Source organism: Octopus bimaculoides, chromosome 11 (genome assembly GCF_046866305.1).
Source record: "Octopus bimaculoides isolate indiv1 chromosome 11, ASM4686630v1, whole genome shotgun sequence".
NCBI classification, from domain to species: domain Eukaryota; kingdom Metazoa; phylum Mollusca; class Cephalopoda; order Octopoda; family Octopodidae; genus Octopus; species Octopus bimaculoides.
Window position 1 is genome coordinate 72,246,089 of NC_142938.1, and position 13,196 is coordinate 72,259,284.

Below are 13,196 nucleotides of genomic sequence, written 5' to 3' on the forward strand. Positions count from 1 at the left end.
TTGTGGTCGATTTAATCAATTATTCTCCTCCAAAACAAAGTTATATCTGATTGTCTGGCATAAACTTCCGGAGACCTCCATATATGTGGGTTACATCTCCCAAAATACATTGTAGACAAAGATACCCTAGGAATATACATTTCTGTTTCTGGAACATTCGAACAACAATTACTTATTACGTATAATACATACAATTGGAATATGGAATTCTTCTTGTCTATATAATGCCAGGAGGAAGTTATTTTTAGATATACTTTATCACATTCTTGGCCTTTTGGTTCAGTTTCCTGTCGTACTGTTAAAGGGGGAAAAAATCAATAAATACCAGTAAAATATTAGTGCCAGTTTTGTCCAATAAAATTTCTTCCCTGCAAGTATCATGATGGTGATGTTTTCTTTTCGAATCAAACTATTTTTTCAGTACAGCTATGTATTTTTTCTAACACTGGATAGGCAGATAAAGCTGAAGTTATGCATGATACTAAATAAGAAGTTAAAACTGCAAAAAACGAAATGGAAGTTTTGTTTGCATCTTTACAGGGAATTGTCTGCACTCGGATTACAAATGAATGATTTATAACACAGGCACAGGTTAAGCAATCAAGAAGGTAAGGAGAGATGTTCTGGACAAGACCCTCGACTCTTGTATTCAAATTAATTATTTCAGTATGAAGAATGCCAGGCAGCGTCGAAACTGTGAGGTGGATAAAGCAAAATGTTTGTGAGTTATTCAATCCAGATATCTGATCTTCCTTCTGCCTCCCAAATATCTTAAAGTTAATAAAAATAAAGCTATTATCTTTTAGTACATGGTACTAAACGTCTAAAATTGCGGAACCTTTCGTTGTATTAACAATAGACCATTGCCAGTTGCGTCTCAGGATGATTCCAGAGAAATATAATAAGTCAAATAGGCGCCACACAGAGATTTCAGTCTAGTTTTATTAGTGAAGCCTTCTTTTGGTTTGTACCTTCCATTGAATCTGCTTAACCAGAATAGGAGTAAAAAGAAATGAAAACGTGAAAAAAATCTCTGTGCATGGCCCATGAAAGTAGGTAGTCTTAGGTACATTGGTACGGATCTGGAGAACAGAAAGAAATACTAGAGGAAGACACGTCCCGAGCGGCAAATTAATACACCTGTTTGTTGTTCCCTTACTTGACACACAAGTGCGCGTGCACATTTACATATACACACACGCACAGATATTTATGGGTGTGTGTGTGTCCCATAAGTGGCTGCAATCTAGTGCTAGAAACATGTGAAAGATAAGTGTATAAGGGTAACATAAAAATACAACCGACTTGTTCGTTAAATAAACCCAGTGACAACAGCAACAAAGAAAACACTGGCAACGGTAATCGTCTAACAAATCCCTCTTCCACATCACGTGACAAATATACGTGACCACAATGAGTAATCTATGAGGTGGGACTTTCTTTTAGAAATAGCAGCCAGGTCTTGATTTTCTTTACCTTTTTTTTTTTTCGATGATACAACTAACGACTTCAATGAAATAAGATCAATGATAAAAATGAAAATAATCACCAGCTCTCGGTACAAAAGAAAAAAGAGATAGATGGTCACAAATGGAATGTTATTGATAATATGTTCGCTCGATCAGGAGTCACTCGGTGCTAAACAAAGACGACAATTATGCTCTCAGATTTTGAAACGATAAAAACTAATAAAAAATACAAAGCTCATACAAAAAAAAATATATGGCGGCACAAAATGGAAAAAATAATGCAAACAAAAAAAAAAACAACGGTAATACCAAAGCAAAGCAAACAATGTATAAAATCACTTTTTAATCAAGTCCAACAACTTTAAGAAATAAATTTCATTTAAAGAAAAGCTGAATTGAATTAAATATTATTTGGCGTATTATATATGTGAGAAGGTTTACATTCTTCCTTCTATAATCACAAAATATAATTATAATAGGATTCCTGTAATTTACTTATTTATTTTTTCGATTTATTTATTTTCATTCATGTTATTATTTAGTTACACTAATCTTCACACGACCTGGTTTGTTATTTTCTTGTAAAACAAACGAGTTTTGTAAATATATTGATTTCTATATTTAATGAGTTGAAACCTCTGCTGATAAATGAAGAAACCCAAAATAGAGCACTCTTTGTATATATATATATATATATATATATATATATATATATATATATATATATATATATGTATGTGTGTGTGTGTGTGGGTGTGTGTGTGTGTGTGTGTGTGTATGTATCTTGCTCTCCAAATACATTGTTCCAGTTTCAGTCCCACTGCGTGGCACCTTGAGCAAGTGTTTTCTACTACAGCCTCGGGCAGACAAAAGTCCTGTGAATGCATTAGGTAGGCTGAAACTTAAATCTCGTCGTATATATATATATATATATTTATTTATCTATAATATATGTGTGTATATATTCATATGTGTGTCTGTTCCACAGCCATCGCTTGACGACAGAAGTTGATGTTTTTACTTTTCTGTAACTTAGAGGTTGGGAAAAAGAGTCCCGATAAAATAAGTACACATATTACAAAGAATGAGTCCTGGCGTTGATTTCTTCGACTAAAGGTGGAGCCCCAGTATGGCCGTCGTCAAATGTCTGAAACAGTTAAAAAAAGAAAGGAATAAAAGAATATATGTGTGTATACATATATATATATATATATATATATATATATATATATATATAATTGAAATTTATAGAGAAACAAAAGACGAAGACAGGAGTATGAACAACTAGCAAGTGTATTAGTTTGACGCTCAAGTAAAAGTAAAAAGTCGTTTACGTTTCGAGCCTACGCTCTTCAACAGAAATTACGAAGAGAAAATAAACAAACAGAAATTACGAAGAGAAAATAAACAGAGAGAATGATAAAAAAAAAAAAAAACTTGTAGATTTTAACGATGCAGCATGGCGAGTGTATATGTGTATGTGTGTGTGTGTGTGTGTGGTGTGAGTGTGTAGACAGATATAGACAAACGTACATGCATCCATGGATACATGCACACATATATGTTTGCATAGCCTAATGAATAATTGTGCACTCTCGTGGGAACGCCTGAGCGAGTGAGTTTGTTAGACTTTTGGAATTCTGTAATATTTAACTCCGATATTATAATTATCGTCCCATTGTTTTATGTTGATGCTGATGACCGTTGTATTGCATTGATATTAGTGATGCATATTTTTCTTTTGTTACTCTTTTGGGTTGCCGCCATTTGTATCAGCGTCGTTGGTGCCGTTCTTATACAAGCTAAGGCATTAATACAAACAAAGTGTTATATAACTATATGCTTTGTCTGCAAAACTGCATTTGAACTGCATGAGATTTTAAGAATGTTCTGTACGTCTTGTTTCTTTCATTTGAACTGTTTGTCTAGTTCTTTCTTAAGACGAATGTTGTTCTGCTTCTTGTTGTTGTTGCTGCCGCTGCTATTGTTATATTTCTTGTCGGTTATTTTCATTATTTTATACAGCAATTGTATTTTAAATCTAATTTCTCACTAAGCAGATATGGGTGCTTAGCAAGTTCCATGATTATATAAGCTTATAGAGAGAGAGGAACACATGAATTTTTCACTGACTCGCACATATATACATATACATAAACACGTAGGTATACATATAATTATATATACTTCTATACATACACGATAAAGCAGATATATATATATACATACGTACATATATATATATATATATATATATATATATATATATATATATATATATATATATATATATATATATATATATTTATGTATACATATATATATATATATATATATATATATATACATGTGTATATATGTATATATATATATATATATGCATACATACACATATTTATATATATATCCTCGCACACAGACATGCATACGCCCACACTAAAGAATGCTTACGAAATCTAATCATTCATACACACATATATACATACATACATGCATACATACATACATACATACATACATATATATATATATATATATACATACATATATATATATATATATATATATATATATATATATATATATATATATATATATATATATATACACGTCTACATGTGTGTGTATATATGTATGTATATAAGTATATACATAATTTCATATGTATTAGTAACTACACTCACAAAATAATCAATTAGCATGCATCTTTTCACGAATAAGCACATCTATTTGTAAATACATACACACATGCATATGTACATACACGCATGAAGACAAACATAGCCCTGCTTCCACCTACAAACTTTTGCTGTTGTCAACGTCTGTTATAAATCATTTCAGAAATCTCACTAACTTCATAAAATTAATAATATTGTTAGATGCAAAAACAATGTGTTCGTAGTTCACCATGTAATATAAAGAAACATTAGTCTACATGTAAATATATAGAAACATGCATATATGTATATGGATACACGCATACATACATACATACATACGTGGATACACGTATTTATTTGTATATACATGAATGCATACGCATGTATATATATATATGTGTGTGCCTGTTTGTGTGTGTGTGTGTGGGGGGGGGGTGTGCGTGTGTGTGTGTAAACATTATATACTCATATATATATATAATTGCACAAATATATATCTTCCTCTCTCTTATAGAGAGGAAGAGAATGAAGGAAGGAAATGAGAATATTACCAGATACACGGAGACATACAGCGACAGACATATATATGTGTGTGTTTGTATATATATATATATATATATATATATATATATATAGATATATATATATATATATGAGTGAGAGAAAGAGAGACACATAGATAGATAGATAGATAGATAGATAGATAGATAGATAGATAGATATCTACAAAAGAAAATGCTGCTCTTAATTATTTGTCAACGTGAATGCTGGAGCCAACATAAAGCACAACCGCCATCGTGATCATTCATTTTATTATTATTATTATCATTATTATACTTATTATTATTATTATTATTATTATTATTATTATTATTATTATTATTATCATTATTAGATTTTTCTTTATGCTCATGTGTGAAAATAAGGTTTTAACCTCAGTGGGTGTAAAAGGTTTGTTTTTTTTTCTAATTATCTCTATTCTTTATAAATCTGATAAGTAAAGTTTGAGTATTTTTCTTTTTGTTTTGTTTTCTTTACGTTTAGTTATCTTTCTTCATGTCTGAAATAATCCAATCAATGTTTCTATTGTTAAAAGATATCAGCTAAATGTCTTCCCTTTAAAATTTGCTATTTATTTATCTTATTGAATTAAAATATTTGAAGTCATTTATTCATATATTTATTTATTTATTTATTTATTCATATATTTATTTATTTATTTATTCATATATTTATTTATTTATTTATTTATTTATTCATATATTTATTTATTTATTTATTCATATATTTATTTATTTATTTATTTATTTTATTACTTTCGTTTCAGGGTTATTATTTTTCATTAAATTGAATTCTTGACGACACTTTGTATAATTATTTTCATTTTACAATCATAAAACTCTATTATAGTTTAAGAGAGAACAAAACAAAAGATGCCTCCCTCTATTGATGTGACAAAACGCTTAAGCATATTTTCTTTTGAAATAGTTCATATTCCTAAAGAAAATTACTTGTTTAAACTTCGTTAAAATATTTCACGAAATATTTCTGCGACTTCAAGCGCGTTTTATTGACAGAACTTGTAGCTTGTTGGACAAAATGTATCGAGGTATTTGCTTCGGTTCTTTCCAATCAGATTTCGAATCCCGCCTTTATCAACTTTTCTCTTTAGCCTTTCAATGGGCGGTAAAATGTGACACACATAAAGTGCTGAGATCAGTTTTATCGACTCGCCTTTTCGCCAAAACGTCTGACCTTGTTAATATATCAGAAAATATCGGTGCAATAGTGAAATGTTTCACGCGCTGGAAGGAATACTTCTCCGGTTTTAGCTTCGGCTTCTGGGTTTTGTGTACTAATACCGGAGACGCCTGCTATGACTTTCGTCATTTATTAAAAGGAAAACATAGTCGGCAATTACTAGCGTCGAAATTTCAGTCTACATTGAGAAATTCTGGGATCATCAAAAAAATTTGGGGATAGGTAATAGGCGCAAGGCCAGCAATTTGAGGAGACGTGGTTAATGGACGCCATCACCCCAATTTTAGCGACCGAAAATGATAATATATGAAGATAACCACGACGGGATATGATTTTATAACATGAAGACTCGCAACCAATACGACAATGCAGTTTGTCCAATGCTTTCAAGATTTGGCCAGTTTATTATATAATTTGGGGATAAATAATTCTTTCCAGATTTTTAATGGCTCATAGTAAATTTGGCAGAAGGCTAGCAACTTTTTAAGGATGGGGAAAGAAGATTTGATCGACTCCAGCACATAGGTGGTAAACCTTTCATTAAACCTGAAAAGACTGAAAGGTAACGGTCATTGTTGGTGGTAATTGAAATCTGAAAGCTTAATGGGATGGAATGAAGAAGAAGAAGAAGAAGAAGAAGAAGAAGAAGAAGAAGAAGAAGAAGAAGAAGAAGAAGAAGAAGAAGAAGAAGAAGAAGAAGAAGAAGAAGAAGAAGAAGAAGAAGAAGAAGAAGAAGAAGAAGAAATGTGTGTTGTTTATGAGTGATTTCAGGTAAAATAGGTAAGTAGCCTTTGTCTAGATGAGATATAGGATGTTAGTGTAGTCATGCAGCGTCGTAGTCGCAGATATTGCTCATGTCCTGCATGGTAAGTCTAATCTGTGCTTTGCTAAGTGTTAGAAGTTACTGGGTACTAAAGTATGTACTTACTTACTCGAAATAAGAAGGCCATAGTTTTTCTGGTGTAATCTTCATCCTGTTGAGGAGGCGTTTGCCAGATTGTAATGTTCCTTTGCATAGTGATTTCTGCCATTGTTCTGTTGTGGATTTGCGTATCTGAAAACCACTGAAAAATAACATCCATAGAATCAGGAGCCAAGGTGCCACGCAATGGGACTAAACGTTCTTACCTCACCGCCACGACCATTTTTTTCTTCGTCTCTTATGCTCTTTCATTTTACCAATTTTGGTTACTTTTGTACATTGACGGCAGACAGTTGTGTCTGCACAAAAACATTCACAGCCCAAGGTGCCACGCAATGGGACTAAACGTTCGTACCAAACCGCCACGGCCATTTTTTCTTCGTCTTCGTCTTAAAATAACTCATGTATTACAGTTGGGTACAGAAAGTGTTGCTGGGGTGAAGGATGGTTCCGTCCCTTCGTCACTGTCGTACTTTGAGTAAAAGTAATTATTGTGTAGGAGAACTACAACTACGCCTTTTTATACGAATGTGTGTGGTTGTCAAAACAGACCCCTGTGTCCCACCAAAAATTAATACCACGTGGTTTAAAGCGAACTTTATCAGAAAGACCATTGATGAAAATGAGGTCATTGCGGCACAGATGGAGTGTTTTGAACATAACCGAACCCGTGGGAACCCAAGAGTTCATAATTTCAACTAACATGGAATACCATTGCATCTCAGTCAAAGAAAGCTCTTTCTGTTCATACTACGAAGTTGTGATATATAATATGGAGCAACAAATACAAACTTCAGCATATACGAATCATAGTTGGGTGGCTTTTACAGGAAATTTGTGAATACACATCGTTTGAAAACATTGTAATTTTCGGAGCAGCAATATAGTTTTTGATACAATTCTTGAGGACAACATAAAAATGTGGGACTCAAAGATATATATTTTATATTCTTTTATTCTTTTATCTGTTTCAGTCATTTGATTGCGGCCATGCTGGAACACCGCCTTGAAGGATTTTAGTTGAACAAATCGACCCCATTAATATTTTTATTTAAAGTCTAATACTTATCCTATCGGTTTCTTTTGCCGAACCACTAAGTTACGGGGACATAAAAACATCAACTTTAGTTGTCATGCAATGGTGATGGGGCGGACAAACACATGCACAAAGACACCCAAAAATACACACACACACACACACACACACACACACACACATATATATATATATATATATGTTATATTATATTATATTATTTCAGTATCCGTCTACAAAATCAACTTGCAGCGCTCTTTGGTCGGCTCGAGACCATAGCAGTAGGACCCAAGGTACCACGCAGTAGGACAAAACGTTCTTACCACACCGCCATGACAATTTTTTCTTCGTCTTATGGTCTTTCATTTTACCGATTTTAGTTACTTTTGTACAGTGACTGCAGACAGGTGTGTGTGCACACAAACAGGCTATATTTTCAGAATCGTCCTAAATGCTATTATTTGAATAAATTTAGTTCTTCATCCCTGTTTTAATTCTCATCTCCTACCATTTGTTTTTTGTATGAGAATACTGAGTTTTTTCTTATTTCAATGTTAAAATATCTGCTATTTCTAGTCCACGAAGGTGACAGAACCCCCCCAACGTATCTGAGATTTACAAACATGTTTTCAGTACCTTTCGTTCTATTTTATTTTTCATTTCCTTATAGAAATGACTATACTCTGCTGTTGAGACAACGAAGCAATAACAATTATTAACATGTGAAAATCATTTGGACGTTGAGACAGAATGTTCTGCTTGTAGCTTGTTCCCAAACATTAATCTGATACTTAAGATGTTAATGGCTGAAAGTCGTTCAAATATTTTCAGAAGAAAACAATGAAATATTTATATAATTTCACTTTAAAATATGTCACAATTGCTAAACTGGGCGTTGAAGACAACTTAGAGTTTGTAAACTACTTAACATATATTTGGAATCAATATTTTATCACTTCATCATTTGATTGTCATGGAAATATGCTAAATAAACCCTGTTTTTCCCCTAAAAATTCCAGACTATTCTGAGCGGAATGTATATGAAAATTTCATTAAATTTGGGTGTTGTTTGTAGAAAAATACAAAACTCTGAAATTCTTTCTGTATTTTTGTAAGTCACTGTAGATGTTATCGCATTACGAGAGACAAATCTGCTACTACTACTACTACTACGACTACTACTACTACTGCTGCTGCTGCTTCTGCTGCTACAACTACTACTACTACTACTACTACTACTAGTGCTGCTACTACTACTACTACTACTACTACTACTACTAGTGCTGCTACTACTACTACTACTACTACTACTAGTGCTGCTACTACTACTACTACTACTACTACTACTGCTGCTGCTGCTGCTGCCACTGCTGCTGCTGCTGCTGCTGCTGCTACTACTACTACTACTACTACTACTACTACTACTACTACTACTACTACAATATCGTGTTGTATAAATCTTGGTGTCTTAAAGGCAAGACACAATGTGATTATTGGAACCTCAACGCATTTTTTGATATTTAAATGCACATCTTTGAGTATATTCAATAGATATTCGAATTTCAAGTGTTAGAAATTATCAGGAAATTTGCAACAAAACAACAACGGCAACAGTTATTGCTTCTTCATTTGTCACAAATGTCAATCGTATAACAAACAAATTGCCTTACAGAAGAATGACAATGTAAGTGGGCAATAAACGGGAATAGAATAAATTAAAACGGGCTTTAATTAAATACAGTATTTTCAAAGACTCAAAGCCCCTACATAGTAAAAGAGATGTACCACGTAGAGAGGAAGAGGCAATCCCATGACGCAGTTACTTTCCACTCTAGAGAATGCTTGCCCTTTACAGATTGTAACTGAATGATATAATTTAATGCTCAGTTTTCTGAGACAAACCAATGTCACTGCTTTTGTCCGTCTTTTCCCTGGAACTGATACACGAGTAACACCTCTCACTCCAACTTCACATTCTACTCAGTTAATCGGAGGCGAATTTTCGTGGCTAAACACTTCATAGTCTGCCAATTGATACACCTACTGACTTATTGATGGATTTAATGTCGGTCACATCATCACTGGCACGTTGTTCGTTCAATTATTCGGAAGTCAAATAGTCTCGTTAAATCCTTCACGGTTCATTTCGTCGTCAGTTATGTTCGTCATCGGTTTGTCGTCAGCATTCAAGCCAGACTGTTATTAAAATATTTCATTTTGTATATTCTGGTTTCAACTCCTAACATTTGTTTAGGTATCGGTTCAAATTGCGTACCTGAATAATGCGCAGTTCCTTAACTCAGGAAGACGGGTAAGTGTTGAATCACTACAATGGTAGGTTGTTTCAAGCAGCATTTCGCTAACATACAAAGCATAACTATATCAACATGTAAGGTAAAGGAATTAATATGTAACGTAAAGAAAGTAATACGTAACGTAAAAATAATGAATATGTAACGTAAAGAAATTGCTGGGTAATGTAAAGAAATAAATTATGTCCCATACAGGAAATAAATTCCAGGGATATATTCTTTACTCTTTACCCTTTTACTTGTTTCAGTCATTTCACTGTGGCCATGCTGGAGCACCACCTTTAGTCGTGCAAATCGACCCCAGGAATTATTCTTTGTAAGCCTAGTACGTATTCTAACGATCTGTTTTTGGCGAACCGCTAGTTTACGGAGACGTAAACTCACCAACATCGGCTGTCAAGCGATGTTGGGGGACAAACACAGACACACAAACTTATACACACAGATATATATATAATATATATATATATATACAAATATACGACGGGCTTCTTTCAGTTTCTGTCTACCAAATCCACTCACAAGGCTTTGGTCGGCCCGAAGCTATAGTAGAAGACACTTGCCCAAGGTGTCACGTACTGGGATTGAACCCAGAACCGTGTGGTTCGTAAGCAAGCTACTTACCACACAGTCACTCCTACGCCTAGTAAGAAGATAACAATGAGAATATCTTGTATAACTGTCGAGGAAGCGAGCGGTTGCACAATAGTAAGTAAACATTTAAGGAAGTTATTCCGCATTGGAATTGAACTCGTGTTTTTGCGTTACGGATTTCTTATCAACACGGCTATGACTATGTATTTTAAAGTTTATTCATTTCGGAAAGAAAGAAATATTAAAAGACCATTTGCATATCAACAACTTGCTATTCCAGACATTCGTCTTAACTATAAATTGCTAATAGATTTCCTGGAATAACTCGATATCACGTTTCAAGTAAACATATATATGTTATTGAGATATTATTGTCGATGTTGTATCCATGTTATTAATATTGTTCTTATTGTTAGCTTGTAGAATCTACTCATGTTTTCATATTTTTCAATTTATTATATTGCTTTTTTTTTGTTCATTTTTTAACATTTTATATTCATTAAAATCATTTTCTTGATCAAAGTGCTTTTCCTAAAAAATTTAAATAATTAAATAATGAAGGGATGATTAAAACGGTTTCTATATAAAGTTGAAGAGACTCTTAACATTTAAACCATTAATATCAATGAATTAGACTAATCAGTGAATTTAATTTGCTAATTATTACTGTTACTTTTGTTGATATTATGTAAAAGCATATTGTTTAGATGTAGTAGCTATACGATATATATTTTATCTCATATATATGTGATTTTGTACATATATGTGTGTATGCGTGTGCAGAAACACACACATACATGTGCATGTATATACGTTATGTGTATATATGCAAACGCGGTTTCTTTCTGACACGCTCGCTCTTTTTCTCTTTCACTACTACATGGATATACGCGCAAAAACATTAACTGTTACGCACGTTTTATGTATATTTCCATATCATGTGAAGTAGTTATCACATTAATTACTGTGAAACAAAGAATTGGACGCAGGAAGCACTGACAGAAATATTTCCTATTTAATAGCAACATCTTCGAATCTTAATGCGTTTTCCGTGTATCATTTTGAAAAGATGTTGGTTTTCGAACACCACGACATACATACATACACACATACATACATTCATACATACGTACATACATATACATACATACATACATACATACATATACATACATGCATATATATATATATATATATATATACATATATATATATATATATATATATATATATATATATATATATATATATATATATATATATATATATATATATATATGTATATATGTATATATATATATATATATATATTAGATTATATTTTATTATATACCATATATTACATATTTTTAAATTCAAGGGCTCCCTGTGATTTTTCTTTCAAAGAACGTCTAAAATACATCGAAACCTCGATATCCGCTTATTATTTGCCATTGACAAATTCCATAAAAGATAGCATTCAGGCAGAATACGAGTTTACTCTGCTTCTGAAAGCAGGTCTTCATCGACCTCATAAGTAACATTTGCATGCTTTCATACACACAGAAAGATGGTTTACTACTTCATTATGCAAATATATCTGGAGATTGAAGAATAATAATATAACCAATTATAAAACGATATACACATATATTCCATATGCAAAATCAAGTGACGTTTTTTTCTCTTCAGTAACTTGCGTACTAAAAAGACCCATTAGCAATGAAATTCTCCCTTCGATCAACATTTATTTCTGAATAAATGATTTTTTAAAAATATACAGCTATATCCCACTGTATGGCTAATCGACAAAAGACAGTAACAAAAAGACTATGGTAGTTGAAAATTCATCATTAACCATCATTGGTAGGCCGGTACAGATACATCGATCCTAATCTTTTGTTCAAAACTAAAATAAAATCTGTAATGTTAAGTTACTCTCTTCTGCAATACATAAGTAGCACCTTCCGGGACAATGAATATAGAGGAATGCTTTCATTATGGTACAGATCAGTCTTTCAAAATATAAATATCACATCGAATCCAGTTAGATTTCGATATTTATGTAATAGGTAACATTTCTGAATTCAGCAAAGTGCATTATATACGTGCTTTGCCAAAATACTTTTTAAAGGATTTTCAATAAAACGTGGCTGTTGAGTAGAAGAAAAACCTTATAATCTCGTACGAAACTAATATTTTTGAAAAGTACATATTTTGTGTGGGTTCAGATATATACTTACAACAGGTGATTTTACAACGTTCAGACTGGAAATATTTCTGTTTATGATAAGTATGATGGGGAAGTGGAGTTTTGATTCCACTGAAATTCATCATAGATGAGTCGGTACTTGTATGTATATTTATTATCATAGTGCTATGTTTATTGTTTACAGAGAAAAGCTCATCCATATTTTTTCATATAGTGAGATTTAGCTTGTTCTCTATGCGGCATATATTCAA

General features: G+C 32.5%; 1 long non-coding RNA gene across 5 annotated transcripts in view; it reads right to left on the bottom strand.

Annotated features, from left to right (window-relative positions):
• Positions 1-1,864: 1,864 nt before the first annotated feature.
• The window catches only part of LOC149133398 (uncharacterized), a 56,981-nt gene continuing 45,649 nt past the window's right edge, over positions 1,865-13,196 (bottom strand). For 4 of the 5 annotated variants that reach the window (XR_016243717.1, XR_016243718.1, XR_016243720.1 and 1 more), the window contains 2 exons: positions 6,823-6,954; positions 1,865-2,616 (listed from right to left, as the gene is read on the bottom strand). This is a non-coding gene — a long non-coding RNA (uncharacterized LOC149133398). Of the gene's footprint in view, positions 2,617-6,818; positions 6,955-13,196 lie in introns of all 5 variants that reach the window. The other variant, XR_016243721.1, reaches the window with a different exon arrangement.